The following is a 22,614-nucleotide window of genomic DNA, read 5'->3' as shown; positions in this document are numbered from 1 at the left end:
CATGATCCGGAGTGTGATTTTCTGCAGAAGAATGACATCATCAGCACTGAAACTTACTGTTTGCAAACAAACAAAAAATTTGATTAGGTCCAACTTAGGTTCAAAAGAGCTTTATTGGAAGCATACTTGGTATGCTCACAGAAGCACCAAAAAGACTGAGAAGGAGCCTTGGGGAATGGGCAGTTGAGGAGGCTGAGACACAGCTGATCATGCTGCGGGAATAGTCAGGGTAGAATGTCCCAGGATGAGCTTCCTAGTGGGCACCGGTGAACTAAACCCACTGCCGCCACCACTTTGAACCCTGCTTGTCGATCCACTGCTGCCACCACGATGAATGTAAAACGGTTCTTGCTTCTTTGTACCCCTTGCTTCAGGCTCAGAGTTCTAGATGGGTCATCATATACCCTCACCCTAGCTCCCATGGTTCCCAGAGAAAAAGTATCTGGCCTCCTCTACCTCTGCAGTGGGTGTCTCCGAAAAGGATTTTGGTCTGTAGGTAAAAAAAAAAAAAAAAAAAAAAATCCAACAAGTGCCCATCATAGAGTCATAGATAAATCCATGTTTGTGGAAGGTCAGCCAAGGGTGGACATAACTTCCACGAGAAGAGCATGAAATCTTTCTGTGACATAAAAGAAGTAGGAAAATACAAAGAAGAAAAAAAATGTCATGGGGCATTATAGTGGGGAGGTCATCCATGCCCTAGAATTTTTTTTTATGAATTTCATTAGCATATACACTCAGAGCATATAAATGCATATTCAAATCACATGATGTACGCAACTATGTAGCTTTAGTTATTTGCTATACAAATTTACATTTTAAGACTTCGGTATATCATTTTGGGAGGGCTATTAATTCTTTCAGGCCAACATGGAACCAAACATCTACTACTTTCAGGTATGACTAGGTCTGGGCTTTGAATGAGAATAAGAAGTTGAATAATCCATCCGTGTAGGGCTGTAAGAGTATGCACAATGCCGTGCCCTGTCTTCAGGCCATGGTACACATAAGGCGCCCAGGAAGGAAGCTCTCGTTTTAAAATATCCTCCAGAGCAGCCTCCACAGTCTCCCTTAACAATCACATAACCATTCTAGTCTCTCTTAAGAGAGACACGCAAAACTTTGTTAACACGTCCTAATTTGAGTAGAAGGTGAAGCTGATGGCAAGAAAAAACTCACGAGCACGTTCGGAAAACTTACAACATGAAGCACCTCAGCATTTGCCAATGTTTAAAGGTTATGTCCGTCACGTTGGGAAGCGGCATAAAGTTTTCACCCTTTTCAAATAATTGGGCATCATACTGATGGGTAAAATTGTGCATGTCAGTGATTCCTGTGCTGATGAAGGGAAATTGACAGACACTGTTTAAAGGAAGCCAAAATTTTTGTGCCTCAACATGTCATGCTGGGAATAATCAGACAACTGTTTTGTTACCTTTAGCACTGCGTCATATATTATAATATCCACTGATTCTTCTAAAGTTTTCTTTTGTTTGTTTTGCATAGTGCAGGAGAGCTGGAAAATATATTTTTATAAAGTGGTTGATGCTATTACGCTTTATAAATGAAGACCAAAGCTCAGTAATAGCAATACACATCGCTGTTACTGCCAAGAGGGGTGCATCTGGTCTGGCCCTCACTCTATATTCATTCGATTTAACATCATCGACAAGAAATCATAGGCTAATTGGTCTGGAAAGGACCTCAAGAGGTCAACCAGTGTTTGCTGCAGCCACCAGGTAAGCCTGCATTCAAGTCATCCATCCTCATGAGAATCATTGTCAATAAGTCCTTTAGAACCCAGTATGTGTGGATCTGTTTTCATGTGCATGTTTCCACGTGTATGTATATGTGTGTGTGTACGGCTATTCTAAGTGCCGAACAAAGTCAGGAAGAGCCCACTGGCTCAAGATCTTTTCAGTACTCTCTGCTCGTGTAGCTTGTTATTATTTACCTAGCATTTCATATTTTCAGAGGGATTTTCCAGCACTTATCAATCCTTAGAACATTAAGAAAGGGCAGTCCCAGTCCTTCTACACACAAAGGCACAACCATTAAGAGGCTTGGAGAGGTCTGTAAACTAGTGACTGAATAAGGATTAGAATCTGCATCCTTGACCCTGAATTCTTTTCAAATCCACTCCCCCCTCCCTCCTTTTTTTTTAATTGACCTTTCAGTTTGGGTATTATCTTAATTAGGTCCTGACAAATCTAGCAGGACCAGGGGACTGGGCAGGGGAAACCGAAATTAGGCGTCTCAAGTCAAAGGCATATGTTCACCAAGTGACTTGACTGCTAGAAGGTTCACATTGTTGAAATGGTTTGCACCACTTTGCGCCATGGCGGGGTCGGTTCACTAGAGACCCTGGGAAAGGGACATGTGGGAAGGCGAGTGTGAACGGCCCTGAGCTTCCTCCCCTCGAGGTGTGAGGAGTCTGTCTGCAAGTATATTCTGACAAGTCAGAGCTAGGAAAATACAATACGTCCCCAGTTAAAAAGAGAACGTATTGCAAAAAGACCTTTCTGACTTTTGTCATCAACGGTAATTAATACTGTAGGTTGGGTGTATTTATTGAGCCTACACAGGTGCATTGCAGGGCTGGGGATGTTAGTCCATATTGCAATGATTATGGCCAGGCAAACTGGTTGGAATGAGAACCGGATGCTTCTTATTCTTAAAACCTGCTTCAGATGTCCCTTTGGAACTGACAAATTGCTCAGGTGAAAGTCATCCCCTGCCAGGTTTCTGCAATTTTCCCAGCTTCATGCAACTTTTCATTTTCTTGTTTCTTGTCATGAACCTAGAAAAAGAGCCACCTAATACCTTGGGGATGGCATTTGCAGTTTGACTGCAAAGTGGAGGCGCCGGACAACTCAGGAGAGGGTTGTCTTTCACAACAGGATTTCGGGATTTGTCAGCTGCATTGCAACGAGCTGACAAATAACCACATGGGGTGACTTCTGCCACAAACAGGAAGCGTTTTTGTTCTGAAGGAGATCGCTAGGCAGCACCGATTCAACTCTGTGCCAACTGTGCGTACCTCACCCAGGAGGTTAAATCCTAAAGGTATCGTACCACTGGGGCAAAAGGTAAAAACTTACGGTCACAAATTAGACTCTTCAGGTTGAGAAGATAAATCAAGTAATCCCAAAATGGGGAAGCAAGTGATCTCAGGGATTTGACGGGTGATTTGTTGTTCTGCTCTGAGGCAGGCATTTTCTGCTTTTGTTGATGAACTCAACATATTTGTATTTAATTTTTTTTTCAACGTTTATTTATTTTTGGGACAGAGAGAGACAGAGCATGAACGGGGGAGGGGCAGAGAGAGAGGGAGACACAGAATCGGAAACAGGCTCCAGGCTCTGAGCCATCAGCCCAGAGCCTGACGCGGGGCTCGAACTCACGGACCGCGAGATCGTGACCTGGCTGAAGTCGGACGCTTAACCGACTGCACCACCCAGGCGCCCCTCAACATATTTGTAAATATGTGTAGCTGTGAGAAGAAAGATATAATGCCGATGGACGGTGTCCCATCCATCATACGATACCTCGGTAGGGGTGATCAGCATGCATTTGGGCCTGGACACTGCAGTTCCACAGAAGGAAAGGTCAGACTGTCATTCATTTCCTTGGTGACCAGAGCAAGGGGAGAGCGGCCCATCCAGCCCAATGCCCATCATATTGATTGCACAATAAAGCAAATGTTAAAGCATCTTACTGACCAAAGTATGAGAGGCTCTTGTTGGACATCAGTGAACCTTTTCTGGAAGGGGCCTGTACTGGTTACAATGTGTTTGGTACAGGTGATAGAAGACCTAACTAGAGTGGCTTAACCAAGTAGGAGTTTGTTCTCCTCGTGTGATGAGTAGCCTAGGGGGACAGGGCACTGGGCCAGTGGTTCCGGACATCACTCAGATGTGCTGCTTCCCGCTCATCTCCAGCGCACTGCATTTTGTCCTCGTGTTTGTTGCCTCGTGATCACAAGACAGCTGCTACATCTTCAGTCTCCCCTTCTGCCTCATTTCTCCCTCCCTCTCCTCTCCTGCCGCCTCTCCCCGCCTTCCTCTTCCACTTTTAAGCATTCTTGTGATTACATTGTCCCCGCCCCAATAATTCCAAGATGGTGGCCCTATCTTAAGGTCAGCTGATTAATAAACTTAATTCCATCTGCAAAGTCTTCCAGCAGTTCCTAAAACAGTGTTTGATTGAATAACCAGGGAATGGGAATCTTGGGAGACATCTGAACTCTGCCTATCTCAGCGAGCCTGTGGACTGTAATTTCTGCTACCTGAGAAGATCCTCCCAAGAAACAAAGTGGTAATCAAATGACTATAAAAGGCTAAACCACAACGTACCCCAATTATACAAAGCCAAACAGAGCAGAATGCTTACAGGGAAGCCCATTGCCACTGAATATGTAAAAATAACGTATCAGGGAGACCTGGGTTCTGTTATTTCTGGTCCCACTGGACATTTTTACTCATTGGTATGACACTGGATTAATTTTAACTATGGCCACGGGGGAAAAAAAAGTAGTATCTGGACAAAAACACCTCAACAGACATCTTCTGGTCCCTAAAATGGGGTACACATACCAGGTGGTATGTTGGTCAATTTTAACCTGCCCTAAATAATTTTAGTTTTGATACTCATGTATTTATTTTTTATATGTGATTTCATAAATGATCTGGTTTAGGAAGATGCTAAATATGGATTTTCCTGAAAGTCACAACAAAGAGAGTTCGCTTGAAACGGAGTCTAACCCAGGAAGCAGGAGTGAGGGTTTGAGAGAGTAAAACAGGGATCTAGGGAACCCAGGTGACAGATGCATGGCTGAATTGACTGTTGCCAAGCACTGCTAGCATCTGATCCACAGCACCTTCTGAGGCACCTTGTTCCATGAGTTTCAGAGGATGAAAGGGGCAAATGTCTATCTGGTCACCCCTATCTGCCACCAATGAAAGATGGCCCCGTGGGTATTAACACCCCACACTTCAAGCATGAGTGGCCAGCAGGTTCTGGCGGGTGTTCTGAGGTGCTACACAAGCTGTAGCCGGGCAAAGTTGGTTGAGACTTACCTGAAACTGGTTGTTGTAGGAGTGGCCGGAGTAGGAGGCGGGCCCAGGAGCAACTGAATGATGAACTGGGAGTGTCCCGTCTGTTACCGTGAGTTTATTATAAAAGTATGCAAAGTATATACATAATGGAATACAATGATTAAATATGGAACTGTGTGTAATTGTGTACCGTTATGTATATAATGCAAGTGCGATTACCAAATGTGTTCATCTGTGTCCTCCGTGAGGCAGACACAGAGGTGGGATTAAGTGTGCAAGAAATTTATTAGGAGAAACGCCTCTAAGAGGAAATGGAAATGGAGCCAGGAAGGACTAAGAACCGTGAGGGTCATGTCAGGTCTGTTCCCGCGTGAAGGAGAGAGGGAAGGAGGGAAGGAAAATCAGGTGGCCAAGTCTCAGACAGTAGTGCAGTCTAGAGAGAGTTTGGCAAGGCTGTCTTTGGAGTCCTCCAGCCCAGTCACACCTGTGGTCAATTCGGTCATGCATCCATGCCCTGCTTTACGCCTTTCATGTTTCATGTTACAGACCCCCACTAGGATACCTTTCCAAGTGAACTCCCTGCCAACCCTTTGCATCAGTCTTCAGGGAAACCCATATTTAGCCTCTTCCTATACTATATCATCTGTGAAACCATACATAAAAGTAAATACACCAATTTAAAGTTATTTTTTAACATTTATTTATTGTGTGTGTGTGTGTGTGTGAGAGAGAGAGAGAGAGAGAGAGAGAGTGCTTGAGCAGGGGAGAGGCAGAGACAGAGAGGGAGACAGAGAAGCTCAAGCAGGCTCTGTGCTGCTAGCACAGAGCTTGATGCAGGGCTCGAACCCATGAACCGTGAGATCATGACCTGAGCCCAAACCAATGGTTGGACGCTTAACTGAGTGAACCACCCAGATGCCCCACAAATTTAAATTTACATAAAGGAGAAACATATTCAGCATAGTACCTAAAATCAATTCAACTACCACCTGGTAGGTAGACCCATTTTAGGAACATCTCCCAGGAATGGGTCTGCCTCAATATCCCTGATGTGCTCAATCACTGCAGGGAGCAGCCCACGGGAAGTGGGGCTGATTAGAAATGAAGGCAGCAGCTGGGACCCTTCATCCATGCACTCCCTGCAATTGGAGACCTAAAGGCCCCATTCTCATGGACACCACTGTGTACCTATAATAAAAATTATGAGAGCAATAAGTACACAACTGAAGTTTTAGAAACCTGGTCCCATCATAACTGCTGAGAAATGCATGTACCATTTATATTGTACCATGTACATTGTATTAAAATTCTGACTACGAACACAGGTCAGTGTCTGTTCCTCAGGCAGAGGAAAATGAGTTTGGGGCAGATTTCTTCACAAAGCCGCCCTAGTCTTAGATGTTTCTTTTTCTTTGATTGCCCTAGTTTCCTTCTCACCTTCTAACGTTTCCCCACCGAAGTACTTAAGTGTTTCTGCTCTTTGGCTTTCTACTTTGCCCTTCCCTTCAACAGAGGGGCTCTTTAGACATAAGCACAAATGAAGAAAAAACAAATTCTGTTATCTAAATACTGTGAGTTTTCTAAAGGATCTGAGTGTTCTGGACTTTGGCTGTGTGTGGGGGCGGGGGGGGGGGGTGGTGGTTAGTGACAACAGGTTTATCGAATACCTCTTTAATGACTTCGCCTTTGAAGCAGGTATTTTGCTATTCACTCAACACTGGATAAATCCATTTTACCCATTCTTTCTCTCTTCTTTTGCAGTTAGTGAAGTGGCATCCTAGAACTGGCATTTCCACCTTTAACCCCAGTTAAAACAAAACATTTAAGCGTGAAATAAGTCACAAGAATGGTGCTAAAACAGACATACAGATGCTTTTGGGTTTTCCTTGCAGAAGATGTTGAATTAGGAAAAATGTTGAATGATCTAGAAAGTCTCTGAATGCTTCTGGTGGTAGGAACATATTGTGGGAAGCATGTATGTATTAATGCACCAGCCAGCCAAATATGGAGGACAGAAGTGGGTTTCAGCAGCCTGGGGCTTTGATGAGGGTGAGGGGGGAGATGGTCAATTGCACTTGTTTTTGGATACCATCCCGGAGCCATCACGTTATTGCTCCTTCTGACGTGTTATGTGGACACGCAGAAGATGAGGGTATGATTTTCGTAAGGCAGCGCATTTTTAATCCCTTCCCTGTCACACTAAATAAATAACTCACTGTGAAACACTTTCTGGGGACGACTCTAAACAGCAGTAGGAAATGAAGCAATGTAAAAATTTTCAGATGTGAAAATTAATAAACCGAGCCAGGGAGCATGGCTTAGTGAGTTGTCAGAGTACCAGAAACATGAGCGCCATTTAATGTAAGTTTTATCCGCATGCTTGATTGTCTCTTAAGTTGTAAACCCGTGAATCCGCTGGAAGGAACTGCCTAGAAGCAAACGCTACCACAAAACTCACCTTTCCCTGACCTTAAAGGACTGTTCACTTTCGGCCAAGCCCAGAGTTATGGAGGTGGGCCTGTACTAGCCCACCTCTCCCTGATGACGTGACTCTGGTTTTCTGCTTGGGGAGTAGCAAAATGTTGAGTCCTGGAAAGGTAAAGAAGTTTGTCCAAGGTTAACCTGAGGGGCTGGGTCAAATATAACAGACCAGGAGTAGGACTCGAGCTTCCTGCCTTTTATTTCAATATTTCAGGATTTCAACCTCCCCCTTAAACATGACTTACGTATGGTACTTGCATACATACAGAGATTTCTCAAATAGCTATATTTAAGGGTACTTAGTTGTAGCCCAGGTATTCATGGGTCCCCACTAAAGCTACTGCAGCAAAGAATGAAAACAAGGGGAGAATTTAATGCCTATTGAAAGCTGACTCAGAGCGTGCAAAGGTGAAAGTGTGTGGTCGGAAGGCTTAGCTGCCTGTTGAGTTCTTTTATTCAATAACTCATGTAGCCTGTTGTGAGCTGCTTTCGCACTATTAACACATCTGGAGCTAGTGGTCATACATTTGGGACTTTTTAGAATGTAAAAGTAACTTTGTAGGCAAACTTGTGTTAGAAAGAAATACTTCTGAAGAACAAAGGCTAACTTCATAGACTACACCCCTCTCTCCCTGACTCAATTCCATGGGGCTTTTGATCGAGTGTGTGTTAAACCTACACACTTATTTGGAGTAATAAAAATGGTCCTCCTGCTCTGGATTGTGTTTGCTTTCAAGCAGCCCTTTAGGCCTCTGATCAGATCAAAAAAATCACACAAGCCAACAAAACATCCAAACGTGTGTGTGGACTCTATTGATGTTCTTCACCTGCGCCTCTAGTCTTCCATCCTGTTCTGGGCCCCAAAAGGGGATGGGATGGCAGAGGTGGGTTCCCTTGCCCTCTACTTAGTGATTGGCTGTATCCAGTGGAAGGTGCTAGTAGGAGATCAGAGGGTAAGATGAGAGAAAGGTCAGATTTTAATTCTATATATTTGGTGTCATCATCATTTCCTTTAATCTTTTACCTCTTCAGATTTCTAGAAGTAAACTGCAGAGGAAGAGTCCCTCCTGCTTGTCAGGCCACAGTTTGGGGATGACTGTCTTCATATATTACAGGTCTGGCTGCTGTCAGACGAGCCAGCCCTGTCTCAAAATATACTCTCCACTGCTTCTTGGGGTGCCTGGGTGGCTCCGTCAGTTAAGCATCTGACTTCGCCTCAGGTCATGATCTCACAGCCTGTGGGTTCAAGCCCCATGTTGGAATTTGTGCTGACAGCTCAGAGCCTGGAGCCTGCTTCAGATTCTGTGTCTCCCTCTCTCTCTACCCCTCCCCTGCTTGCTTTCTCTCTCTCTCTCTCTCTCTAGCTCTCTCTCTCTCTCTCAAAAATAAACATTAAAAAATAAAAGATTAAAATATACTCTCTGCTGGTTCTGGCAAATGCACTCCAAAACTAAATCAAGAGGGAAGCCTAAGGCCCCAAAGAAAGGCAGGATCAAAATGGATCAGGGCCAATAAAGTGAAAGAGTAAAGTGACAAGTTATCATCCACGTGCCTTGTTGCTGGTCTGTGCGTGGTGCATGGTGAACTCCCGTGAAGAAAAGTCCAGGGTGTGGTGTCTTACAGTCATAATCCATTCTCTCTTCCCCTTTCACCTGGCGTCTCCCTCCTCCTTTCTCCCTGCCAAGGATGAGTGAGGGTCAAGGGCAAGAGGGTTCACTGGACCAAAATGCCAACAGTTACAGTTTCCCCTGCCAGGAACAAAGGGATGGGAAGGCAGTCCATGACGGTAGACTCTTACTCTGGAACTTGCTTCCAGAAATCTGAAGACATAAAGGATTAAAGGAGATGATAAAGCCAGACATAGGGAAGACATTCTTTAAACGGAGTAGCAGTTAATAGATATAGATATCTTCTCAATTAACCACCTTGTTTTTTCTCAGATTGCTTGACACTCCCATTCCGGTGTGAAGAATATGAAGACATGGAGACGGGTAGGCACAGTTTGCTTCTAGAACTGCCTCTAGCCAAGCAGAAGACATCCTCCAGTCTCTGAGGTCCCCTGCTGGGATTCAGGGTCAATGTCACAGCTGGCTGTGGTAAAGGGCTCCTTGTCGAAAGAGAAGGTGACTCTGGCAAGCAGACCAGGAAAAGAGCATCATAGTTTCATAACCCCTTAATGAGATTTGCAATATCCAGAATCAGTCTCAGCAAGTTTTCGTCAGATCTGACTGACTAAAACATGCCATAGAAGCCCTAAGAACTTCAATCATCTCCTCAGCCAAGACTGGGGATTTGTGTGCCAGAGACAACACGCTACGTACTAAATCTCGATGGTTGTTTCCACTCTCCTGACATCCGAGAAGGCTGGAATTTCTCTCAGTTGACTGCAGGTCCTGTCTGATTTGGACAGAGAAGCTTTGTCTCCAGGGATCTCTTCACTGGGGTATCAGCATATGGACCCTGAAGCACACCTCACTCCTGTCACGCCGACCTCTCTGAGACCCCAAAGCACATTAGGATCGTTGCCTTGTTAGTGTTCTTTTCTGCAAACTCACAAAGCAACACACACCTGGCCAGGAGTGTAAGGCTTCAACTTACACCTTACAGTACTACATGCCGCAGATAGTGTAATTTCCCACCCCAGCCCAGCCTGCTTAGCTGCTGAGATCCGATAGGGTCAGGGCAGAAGGCGACATGACTGTGAGCTTAATTAAAGGGATGGCTTTGCTCAGCCCATGCTCATCGTTCCCCTCTTCCCCCAGTAATGGTCACACAGGCCAAGAAAATCAGGTTGAGGACGAGATTATGACCTAGTGATCTCATTCGGGATGTGACACTATCTCATGTCGACGGCCCGGGAAGGGCGATGTCATTTTCAGCTGTGGGAGAAAGGCGACCAGCGACAGAGCAAAATTTTGCCCAGACTTTTCACTTTCCTATTGATCTCCAAGGCAAGGGGTCCCCAGCAAGCTGTGTCAGGGAATCCTAAAACTTTCTAATCTCTAGTAAACAGCTTGCTGGCAACAGAGACTTCCCCATCTCCTTCTTTCCACAGGTTAGTGGAATCCACATGTGTCCTAGAAGTGAGATATATATATCCAGGGAAGGAAAAAAATTATATAGTCTTATCATTGCAGTATCTCTGTGCACCCCCTCCGTCCCCCAAATGCAGAAAAGTTTTCTTCCTTCTTCACAAAAAAGGTGGAGATTTCACCTCTTAAATCTATTAGTCAGTATTAAAAGGATGTGACTACCGAATAGCCTCCTTAAAAATACTTTCCTCAGCCCTCTGTTCCGATCTGCTTTTGGTCACTTTCATTCATCTGCTCATGGCTGGCTGCCTGGATTAATTTTCTGGACTGAATACATTTCCTTGCATTACCAACATATGTGACAAATAACTAATCTGACTCATCAAAATGCATTAGAATGCAATGTTCCAGTTACTGAAGGACATTTGAAATTCAGCAAGTTGTCTTCGTTCTCATACTGCCAGAGATAGTGAAAAATTATGAAGAGGTAGAGAGGTGCTAAAGCCCACTTTGTGCCCAGAATTTGTATCAGAATCTGTGTTATCACTGTTCCAGCCGTCTGAGAAAACTTGGACCCGCCTCTGTTTGTTTTGTACTTCTTAAAATATTTTGCAAATTAAAATTTGAAATATAACTGGAATAATTTCTAAGAAGCAGAACATAGCCCAGACTATAAATCACCCAAAACAGCATTAAGTGGATATACTAAATATACCTAACAGTGTTTAAAGGATCCTAAATATATCATTCCTTTCCAGGACCATTTCCATATTCTCCTTTCAACATAGACCTTCTAAATCCAACGATAGGTGAGCCACCCAAGTAATAACCCCAAGTAAGATGCAGAAGATGTGTTGCAAAGAATGTTCTGTAAGTACCAGCATTTAATTGGGTGTAATGGACCTCTTTCAAGAATCTCCCAATACGGAAAACAGTTTCACACAGTGCCTCTTTGAAGGAAACAAAAAAGGGATTTTTACTCTACTGTAAATTATATATCTGAAACTGTATTAGCACAGAGAACTCTTGTGGTGTCAGGATCCCAAGAACATTCCACATGATTGGTACACATAGAAAAATACTTTAAAACATTTTTACCAATAGACTAGCGAATGACTTGTCATTTCTTCTCCTGCATTTATATCACGTTCTTTTTTTTTTCCTTGTGGTTTTATCTTGCTTCTTTGGCGGGGGGGCGGGGGTCTCATAGCCCTGTGTTTTCACCAAGGCATGTCTGGGGATCTGTTTGGAGGGGGGGAAAGTCTGAATTAAGAGGCTGTTGAGAAATCAAGGGGTGCAGATGCAACCTTGGTTTCCCCACTGACTTTCTTCCTAAACTCGGCTGACCTGCTTCTTCTTTCTCTGCCTTGTATTTATCTCTGAAGGAAGATTGTGAGTGATTTGCCTCCTTGGACGACTGTGAAGAAAAAAGCATAGATTATAACAATGCGATCGAGTGCACTTCCAACAGAATATGTGAAACTGGGTGGCCAGACACTCGGTTGCACAGGGAGGGTGCAGACGATCATTAGCACAGCACACAAGCTCACTGATGATGCCTCTCAAGTGTTCTTGGGGAGAAGTGTTCTCCTTCCACAAGCCAGCATTGAGCACCTCTGGCATTTTGGCCAGCTTAGCCAGAGAGCAATGAGGGAGCCCGGGCAGCATGGTGGTTCAACATGTGTGTTCTCCGTCGTGACTGCCTAGATTCAAATCCTCACTCCGCCATTTTTTAGCTTTATGCCTTACTGCAATTATTCTAACCTTCCTAACCCTCAGTTTCCATATATCCAAGGGTAATTGTAAGAAATAAGTGCAGTAATGCCTATAACCACTCAGTGCCTGGCAAATAGTAAGCCTTCATTTATGTTATTATTCCTAAGAAATATATGCTAAGAGTTTGGGGGTGTTTCGGAAGAGGGGAGCATACAAAGGGATAAAAAGATCATTCCCCCATCTCAGAGACTTGCAATCTAATTTGAGAAAAAGCGTATGTATCCAATATATTGAGATCACTTTAGGATTTGTGTGGGCAGAAGAGCAAATTTTGGTTCTTGATTAAACTTCTGGAATTGTCTTATTCAAGGACTTAAGAGGATGAGAACATTGGCCACATCTTGGATAGACCTAAATTGGATTTGGATTAGCCAAGACTAATGGTGGGTTAGGTCAAATTTTTTATTCTGTGGGGTCACATTTCAGAAGTTCTTAAAAGGGAAAAGTCCCTTTAGAGAAAATTCACTTAAGACTGTCAGTTTGTGTGCTTTCCATGAGCAAACTGTCTTTAATGTACATTGTGTGAGGATCTTTAAAAAATTTCCCCCCACAATGAAAGTTAACCCTTTTTGAAGAGGAGGAAAAAAATCTCCCATTGGAAATGGCTTTCAATCCACTTCAACCTCCTTGAGGGCTGAGTCACATTTGACATTCTCTATATGTCTAGCCAAGGAAAGTTTGAGTTGAGACTCAACAAATTTTAATGCAACTATAACAAATTGGACTTCATAGTTCAAAAATTTGTTATTGGTGTTTTGAGGTTGCCTTGATGAAGGCAAAATAGGATTGCATGATGGCTGTGATTCCTTTGTCTCTCCTTGTCATCCTTATGCTGGAGAAAAGGCCTCCTGAGCAAAGAAAGTGACTGTTCCAATTTTAAAACACACTCCCAATACCCTGGAGCTGCCCAAACAAACCTTAGCTTCCTACAGACTTAATCTCTAGTCTTTAGGAGAGTTAATTCCTAGTCTATAAAGAGTTTTAATTTCAAGACAAGTATATCAGAACTGAGGTATGTCAGAATCTTTGACAGCTGTAGAGAGTTTGCAGAAGACACCCAGAGATTCCCTACCATCTCTTCCACTCACAAACTCCCAAAACACGGAGACAACTGCTCCAAAGTAACATCTTTATCTTAAGTCTGAAAGTTGACTTTTTTTGTGTCAAAACCCCTGCCCCTGTGTGACTGGGAACGGTGAGGCCATCTTTTTTTAGTTGTAAGAACATCCAAAACCAAAATCTCTATTGTGCCCGAAACATTTGGTGAAAACAAGAACATAAGTAGAATTCTAAAAGGATGGAAGAAAAAAACAATAGAAGATGGGATACACAATAACATGTGGAATAGAATTAGTATGTCAACCTTGACTGTTAAACTGAGACAGGGTCCAGAAGTGGTTTGACAGTGTGGGATAGAAATATCTGCATGTATACAGAACATAGGGAAGGCCAAGTGCTGGATTTAAAAATAAGATTCAGAGACTGCTTTTAGCTACCCACTCCCACCCCCTCATCATTCTATTCCCAAGAAGGGATACTGTCTTTCATCAAGAATGCAATAAAAGCCTAAGAATCCCCACTTGGGTGGTGTCCTTGCACAAGGAGCTCTTGAGAAATGAATGAGAGGGCTCAAACTCCCTGTGGCCGAATTTTCACTTTCCTGACTTAAACTGACATAGGTAATGGGGCGCCTGGGTGGCTCAGTCGGTTAAGCGTCCGACGTCGGCTCAGGTCATGATCTCACGGTCCGTGAGTTCGAGCCCCGCGTCGGGCTCTGTGCTGACAGCTCAAAGCCTGGAGCCTGCTTCAGATTCTGTGTCTCCCTCTCTCTCTGACCCTCTCCCATTCATGCTCTGTCTCTCTCTGTCTCAAAAATAAATAAACATTAAAAAAAAATTTTTTTTTAAACTGACATAGGTAAAACTTGGTGTGTTTTTTTTTCCTAAGAAGTCTTTTAAGTTGAGAGGGCCAAGCAGGTCAGAGTGGCAACCAGGGGAAAGAAAAGATGGTGGTTGCCCAGTGGGGATGTGAACTTAAGGAGAAGATTAACAGAAGCCACTGAGGTTTCCTCCCCAAACAGAAGAACAGTCAGAGAGTTGGGCAGAAATCAAAGCAGGACCAAACAAAGAGCTGTGGCTGGTATCCAAGCACCCGTAGAATCCCTGAACATGGCTGAACAATGTCCAGTCTATATAACCATACACCATGGGGACTCCTCATGTACTCAAGAAGCTAAAGCCAAAGCAGTGGGGCGACTGGATAGGGAAATGACTTTAGCAAAGTTGAGGGGACCCCGAACCCTGCTTGATAAAGGCAAGCACACTCCATTGGAGCTAGAGAATTCAGGCTGAGAGAGTAGTTTTGATCTGAAGAGAAAGGATAGAACTGACACCGATAGCATGAAGAATGTTCAACAATGTTCTTATGGAAGTGAGTTTGGGGGAGAGGAAGAGAGAAAAGAAGAGGAGCCTGACAATAATAATACCAGCTATTAATATTTACTGAGCACTTACTATATGCCATGGTCCTCACAACAAGAATTGGCAAACTTTTCCTAGAAAGTCTTCTGGACCATATGGTCTCTGTCACACCTACTCAGCTCTGCCTTCCTAGTGTGAAAGCAGCCATAAACAATTAGTAAATGAATTGGCAGGGCTAGATTTGCCTTATGCCAGGCCAGATTTGGCCCATCGGCCATAGTTTTCCAACTCCTGCTCTAAGAGGTGGGTGGTATGGTTATCTCCATTGTAGACATGAAGACTGAGGCTTAGAGGGGTTGAGAGAGAGTGAGTGGTCTGCTTCCCCCTTGGCAGGGAAACTCAGAAAAGGCAGCATGAGCTCATCTGGAAGAGTCTTGTAGAATGCCAGGCACACTGGGCAGCATGACACTGTGTAGGGCTAACCAGCATGCACCTGGTACTCTTTCCCCTTTTTGTTTTTTTTTTTTCAAGAATGATTTTGTTTTAATTTTTAAAAAATGTTTGTTTCTTTTTGAGAGAGAGAGAGAGAAAGAGAGAGACAGAGTGCGAGCAGGGGAGACGCAGAGAGAGAGGGAGACACAGAATCTGAAGCAGACAACAGGCTCCGAGCTGTCAGCACAGAGCCTGACGCGGAGATCGAACTCATGAATGGTGAGAGCGTGACCCGAGCCGAAGTCAGACACTTAACCGACGGAGCCACAAAGGCACCCCCCGCCTGGTACGCTTCAGATATTCCTCACATTATGACTGAGAAAAAATCCAAAAACAAAAAACAAAACTGTTATCAAACAGACTCCGGGAGCGCAATGTTTCAGGAGTACGTCGGTGTTGACCATACTGGGGAAAAAAAAAAAGAGCAAAGCCTGTCAAATCCCTCGGTCACGTTCTCTGGGGGAACATTCCCTCGATTCTTTGCTCCTCCAAATGCTGGCAATACCAAGTCATCCAGGGGAAGAGGTGATGGGCTGGTGCCAGGAAACACACTGACTTCAGAGCCAGGCAGCCCTGCCTTCAGGCTCCTGCTTGGCCTCCTAAGGAGTCTAGCATCTTGGGCAGTAGACAGATGGGTCCCTGCCTGTTAAGCGCTTGAAATCTAGAACAGAAGGCACGTAACAGATTTCACATTATCATGGATCTTCCCAAAGAGGTTTTGCTGTTGTATCTCCGAGACTATCATATTAAATCGTACGCTTGCCGTGGAAGTCTTGTGTTAGCCACTCCTTGAAGGTTGTGGTTCTGCTGCATCACTTGGGGTATTTACAACGCTGACGCTGATAAAATAAATGCCATGGTGACAGTGATAGGGTCTGTATTTTAATTGCCAAAGGACTGCAAACCTTCACTAACAGATAAGAAAATGTGGAGGAAAAGAGTCGTGGCACAACACTTACACACTTCTGTTTCAGTAGAAACCCTAAAATCACCATGACGTCACCCTTTTTAGCTCTTTGTTTGTTTTTGCTTGTGTGTGTGTGTGTGTGTGTGTGTGTGTGTGTGTGTGTTTACAGCTGTGGGTGTTCACAGATATGCTCTGTGATCCAGACAGGCTCTTCCTTAACCTTCCTGAGCCTCCACACCATATTTGCCTCTTCAGAACAAAACAGGAAATAACTTGTAAATCAAGACGGTGCTGGAAAACCCGTGAACTTTCCTGAGAACTGTGCTGTGTGAGTGAGAAGCAGGCACTCAACACTGGCTCTGGGTGAGCAGGAAGACTAGGGCTTCAGCCTGCAGCAGAGCTAAGGACCTCACTTGCGGACAAAAAGGAGCTACCAAGGAAGCTTATTAAAATGTCTTTCCATTAGACTTTTCCCATCTGAGCCTTCGATGATACTTCTATTATCCGTAGAGGGGAAGGACGTGTATTCATGTTTAAGCGGTGGCTTCTCCTCATGGAACTCGTGTGGGCCCCGCGTGATCCAGTATGGCAGTCAGTAGTCACATGTGGCTATTTAAATGTAAATTTCTCAAAATTAAACAAAATTTAAACTCTATTTCCTCAGTGGCACCTAGCCACATTTACAGCGTTCAGTGTGTTAGTGACTAATTACTGGACAGGCAGATGTAGGAAATTTCCATCGCTGTAGAGAGTTTCTTTGGATAGTGCTGTCACCAAAGAGTGGCAGCCGTAGAGAGCCCGAGCAGGCATCGCGCACATGCCCTTCTGACATTTCCCTGCAAAGACTGTGAGTCAGTGTCTGGACACTGACGTGAAAATGCATGCGTATCTTTACTGCATCTTCAGGGCACATTAACTGGCTCTTTTGAAAATTTATCAATGAGCAAGGTAAGATGTGCCTGAAAGAGAGATAAGAAAATATACCAAAATATCAAGCATGATTGTTTTGAGTGATGGAAATATGGGCTATTGTTTTGTCTCTATTTGTAGTGAACTGTGCAGCCAGAGTTTTTGTCTGCTTTCCCACAGCATGTGACACAGGAGACACAGCTTAATTCCTGGAACCAGCTATGCCTGAAGCCATCAACTCCACTTGGATTTCCTCCTTACATGAGCCAGTGAAACAGATTGAGCTGATTTTTTCTTTTATTACCAAACAAATAAGGACTAATTGTGCTGCTTTTATAAATTTATGTATCTTCTCTATCGTTCATGTATTTCTCCTAAAAGTGGAAAAAAATAACTTTGAAAAGTGTATGTGATAAATGGCATTCTATTTTATGTGTCATCCGTGTGTTGATAGTCACGAAGCCTTACAAAGCAGTGTATCCAAATAAGCTAGAATTGATCTCCAAAAATCCGCAAGGAACACAGCATAAACATGCCAAAATAACTTTGTTTATTAAAAGGAAATCTGAGGCAACTGTTACTGCTGAACTGTTTGGAGTTCTGGCAGAAACACTCCCCCAAAATATGATTGGAACGTCTTCAGTAACTCCTGTTGTCAGACTTGGTTGTAAAATACAGAGTAACAGCTCACTTGACCAATGAAACCCAAATTAGCACAATTTATCATTAGAAAGCATTCTCATTTGCTAATCTGGCCAGTTCCAAGGATACTAAATCACAATTTGCCATTTTAACAAATGAGCCTATTTGCAAGTACTCTAACACCCATCGGTTTGGCTGATGGAATGCGTTCTTCCAGACTTGGCTCTAAACGCAAGCTGGAAGAAATTTGCCGGGGTATAATATTTTAGTTGGTGATGCTGTCGAAAAGATTTCAGACTACCCCATTCTGCAAATCCTTTCCCCCCCCCCTTAGTGGACTGGCCAGCAACAGAGTCACACAGGAATTTCTGCCTGCCACATGTCTGCGACTCCACTAAGCATCAACTGCCAGTGTCTCCTCGTCTGTCATTGTTGAGACACTGGTGAAAAACGGAGAGCAATGGCACATCGCTGAGGCTGTGCATAATGGGTCCTCTCCGAGCCATTTCTCTGCGTTTTCTCAGCTCTTTGTAAGTCTTCTGGCGGTGGGCTTGCCTGAGCCTTCAAACACATTCATCTCGTCCTTGAAGTCCTACATTCCACAGTTTGCTTCGAGGAGCCTCTGGCGGCAGGATAACGTCCCTGGGAATGTGCTGCCTGCTGACTACCCGCTGCCCCAGAGGTTTGTCACAGCAACTGCGCCCCGGTGTCCTCGCCGCCCCAGGGGGAAGGCTGGCCCTCCAGGCTGGCCCTCTGCAGCTGTGCCCAAGGAAGTGTGAGACATTCCCGCAGCATTGGATGCTCTTGGTACCTGCCCCCTGGGCGGTAGCCTCTCTTCCTGCCATCGTGATTTCATGCAGTTCCCCTTTCAGCCTCCAAGAAGCACAGCTTCTCTTCTTCCCTCCCCCAGACTTGCTACCTTTTTTCCGGCAGCCTCTGAGCCCGTGTCTGAGGCCCCCCAGGGCGGCTCTCCTTGCTTACGGTGTGTGGTGTGTGTGTGACTGGTGCACGTTTGGGATTTCTCCGGGCCCCCGTCCCCTACGGATGATACTGCTTGATGCGAGTGCACGGTTTTCAGAGCCTCTTCGTATTTGCTATCTCACCAGAGGCTCACGCAGTCTCTGAGTACTAGATAAGGTGGGATTATGATCCGTATTTATAGAGATGAATGAAGAGGCTCTTACTTTTTTCCCTCCTTAAAATCTAACAGAACTTCCTTATTCTTTTCCACTCGCTCTTTGGCTCTGAAGCTTGCCACGAATGAGCATTCCAAAGGAGAGAAATGGTTGCCATGTTTCACAGTCACGGGAAGAATGGCAAATAGTACAGAGTTTATCAGCATTCCTCGTCATACACAAACGAGGTTTTAGTAACTGTCTGTAGCTGGGTGCTCTTGTACAGCTGCTTTAAGGTAGATAAAAGTGTGTTCTTCTCATTCTGTTTCCCACTGGGAAAAAGCCATGCAGCGTGAACGTTATTACAACTAGTAATAATAGTAACTAATATTTATCGTGGTATTTTACTGCGTGCGGGCACTGTGCGAAGTTCCTCACGTAGAGTATATGACATAAGCCTAATAACAACCCTAAGAAATATTTATTAAGGAAAATAAAGACTGCAAGAACAATATTAAAGACTATGCGAGAGGTAATTTAGCATCCTATCTAAGAGCACAGAATTTGGAACCACGTTGTCAAGGTTTTAAGTCCTGGCCCCCCTACAGTGTTCTCTTGGACAACTTCTCTGTGCCTCCACTTTTTCATCTGTAAAATGGGATAATAATACCACTGTTGCGAGGAAAAATGTTTTCTTCTATCCTTCTAGGTTTTTTGGCTGGTCTAATAATCAAATTAACATAAGACAGATTAACAAGAGAAAAACAAACGTGATTATGTATGTATATGTGGGAGCCCCATGGACAAGCCAGGCAGTTGAGGCCTATATGGCATCTTGAGCTAAGGAATGAGAAAGGGACCAGGGGAGGGGGGTGATTCACAGGACAATAAGAAAAGCAGATGTTTGGTAGTTAGATGTTTGTCCTGCCATCCAGACAGTCATTCACATAAAAAAGTAATCTCTTGGTAATAGTTTTCATTCTGGGCCAGGCCCCCTATCTATATTCTTTTAGGTAGCCGAGGGAGGTAAAAGTTTTTCTTGAGTCTGCTGGGCCTTGATTGCCTTCATCTCCAAACAGTCCAACATGCGAAATTGGCACATTTTGGGGACACTCGTTCTTTTTTTTTTTTTTTTTTTTAAAGTTTTTTTTCAACGTTTATTTATTTTTGGGACAGAGAGAGACAGAGCATGAACGGGGGAGGGGCAGAGAGAGAGGGAGACACAGAATCGGAAACAGGCTCCAGGCTCCGAGCCATCAGCCCAGAGCCCGACGCGGGGCTCGAACTCACGGACCGCGAGATCGTGACCTGGCTGAAGTCGGACGCTTAACCGACTGCGCCACCCAGGGGCCCCTGGGGACACTCGTTCTGAACACCTTCACTACGCACCTTCAGGATCACTGTGAGTTAACATGTTTATACATGCTATGTGCTTCATAGCATTTAGAAGAGTGTCTCACCCAAAGTGGCAGGTTAGTTAACCTTTCCGTGTCCTTTCTTACTCTCTGCATTTGTAAAATAGGGATAATAACATTGCCTTCCTAATAGGGCTGCTAGAAGTACGAGGGAAATACTAGTGTCTGGTAACCTTGTAAATGCTTAATAAGTTAGCTATTACTGTCTTAGGTCCTAGCCTGATGGATTTGGAGGCTAAGGTATTCACAAAGAACCCATATTCCACAAACAAAGCTCTGGGTGCCAGACCACCCCTCCTGGGATTCAAATTTCTGGGTGCACTGAATTTTAGATATAGCTGTACCCACGCTCATTTTAGGAAAGGTAAACAAAACCATTTATAAAAATTGCTTGTGAAAAGAAATGAAAACAGCCCAGAATGTGATCACTGTCGATTAACTTTGTCCTCCTGCTTCTCCCTCATGAGGCAGCTTGTCAGCAGAGCTTCTCTTCTAGATTAAAAACCTTTTTTTTTTTTTTTTTGTAAGAAAGATGGTCTTCGAAGTTGCTACTGTCTAACTGAGGCATTTGGCTCTTTGAAACGTCACAGCCTTCCACAGAAAAGATGGCATTTCGGAAATTTCTAGAACTTCGGTACCAAACGAAAGCACAGACGCCCAGCTAAGCCTCCTATCAGAAAAGCAAATTGTAGGAGGGGAATGTGGGCATTGAGAAGGAAGGGAAATCTGAGCATATTCCGCATTCTAAACGGCTCCTGGGTTCAGAGGACCGGTGCGTGTTGAGAAAGGGTTGTGTATGGGCGACCTCCCAGCCAAAGCACGTCTTGGAGCTGAGGGAGCAGGTGTCTGGCACTTCTCAGATCTGGAACCGGTTTCTACCTCAGCTGACATTTAGAAGGCATAATGGCAGTGCATATCCCTGCCAAAGATTGCAAGTATGGGATTTATACAGCCTGTGCCCACCTACTTGCTCCATGTGGAAATTCGCTCTCCCGCCCACCCAATTAAGAAAATAGGATATAGAAAACCAGAGGAAGGATTGTTTTTCTATTGCGGTTGGTTTGGGGCACAAAGTTTGCTTCGTAGCAGAAGTCTGGATTTCCGCCTTCACCCAGTGTTCCCTCCAAAGCTTCCCAAATTAGGAATCTTCGTTGGCTACCGCCTGCAGTGTCACCGGAGTGACCTTTGGCTGGTCAGAAATCCAATGCTGTGACAGCATCAGCGAAGGAGATTAGTCTGTCCTCTTTCTTGAGATCTGGTGTGAATGAATAAAAGTCCAAGGCAGAGGCTTGCTCCTCTTTGTTTAAAGCCATGTCAAAGCATGCTTTGAAAGGACCCGACTTCATGCTTGACAGAGTTTGCTCTGAGCCCAGGCTCTAGAATGGATTGGTACTTGCGGGCTGTTCACGACTCCTGCATGGAATTTCATTACTGAAATTCTTCAGGTCATTTCCCATGGAAGTCATCACCCTAATGACTGCACACCATTCGCACTCGGTAGGGCTGACTCAGCGAGCCGCCTTCCCACCCAGGGCTGTGAGCAGCACCTCCCAACTCTGCAGTGGTGACAGATCTCTTGGAAGAGAAGAGGTGCTATTTTTCTTGAAATAGAATTTGTCCCCCTGGAGATATGAGTACCAGCAGCCTGTGAAGGTCCCATGACTAGAACAAAATGCCCATTAACAAAGATTTGGTGGGACCCAACGGGGAGACCCAAATGTGTCTCCTACGTGGAAGTTTAGATGAGCCCTTGGTCCTTCTCACCCTGCCTAGCAAGTTCCACAGGCCTTTTTATTGCTGCAAGGAAAGTACATAGAAAACACACCGGCAGAAGCACTTCCTTAAAAGATCACGGAGTCACAGTGCAGCAAAATAACTACATAGCAAAACTCTTCCATAGTTTAGACCCAACACAGGCACAGAAATCACCTTCGTCTAGAAGCTTCACACATTCTAAGCGCCACAGTGCCACACGGCTTCCTCACGGAAGTGGCCCAGGCTCCCACTTTTGGTGTTCACCTGCCAGACACATAATTTGCTTAACATCAGTTTCTATGGATACAGTGAAATCTGTAGCTTTTGCATTAAGGGGGCCATTGAGAAGTTGGGCTCTGGAGCCCTGCGCCGACGAAACCAAGACTTTTGTCTGAGACGTACTGACTGAGCCGGCCTCCAGGCCAGCAAGCCCTCACCCGCTTCTTTTCCCACCCAGGTTGGCAAGAGAGACTTGGGATTTGATGTCGGTCAGTGAATTTTTCATTTCATTTCATTTAAAATTCAGGAGTAAATGCTTTTTAGAGGCAGAAATGGATCTTTCCAGAGCTGGTGTCCGGGCTTGAGCTGTCACTTCAAAGTTTCTTTGATCCAA

This window comes from Puma concolor, chromosome C1, assembly GCF_028749965.1.
Source record: "Puma concolor isolate L17-30 chromosome C1, mPumCon1.1.hap2, whole genome shotgun sequence".
Classification (NCBI taxonomy): domain Eukaryota; kingdom Metazoa; phylum Chordata; class Mammalia; order Carnivora; family Felidae; genus Puma; species Puma concolor.
This window is presented reverse-complemented; position numbering follows the sequence as displayed.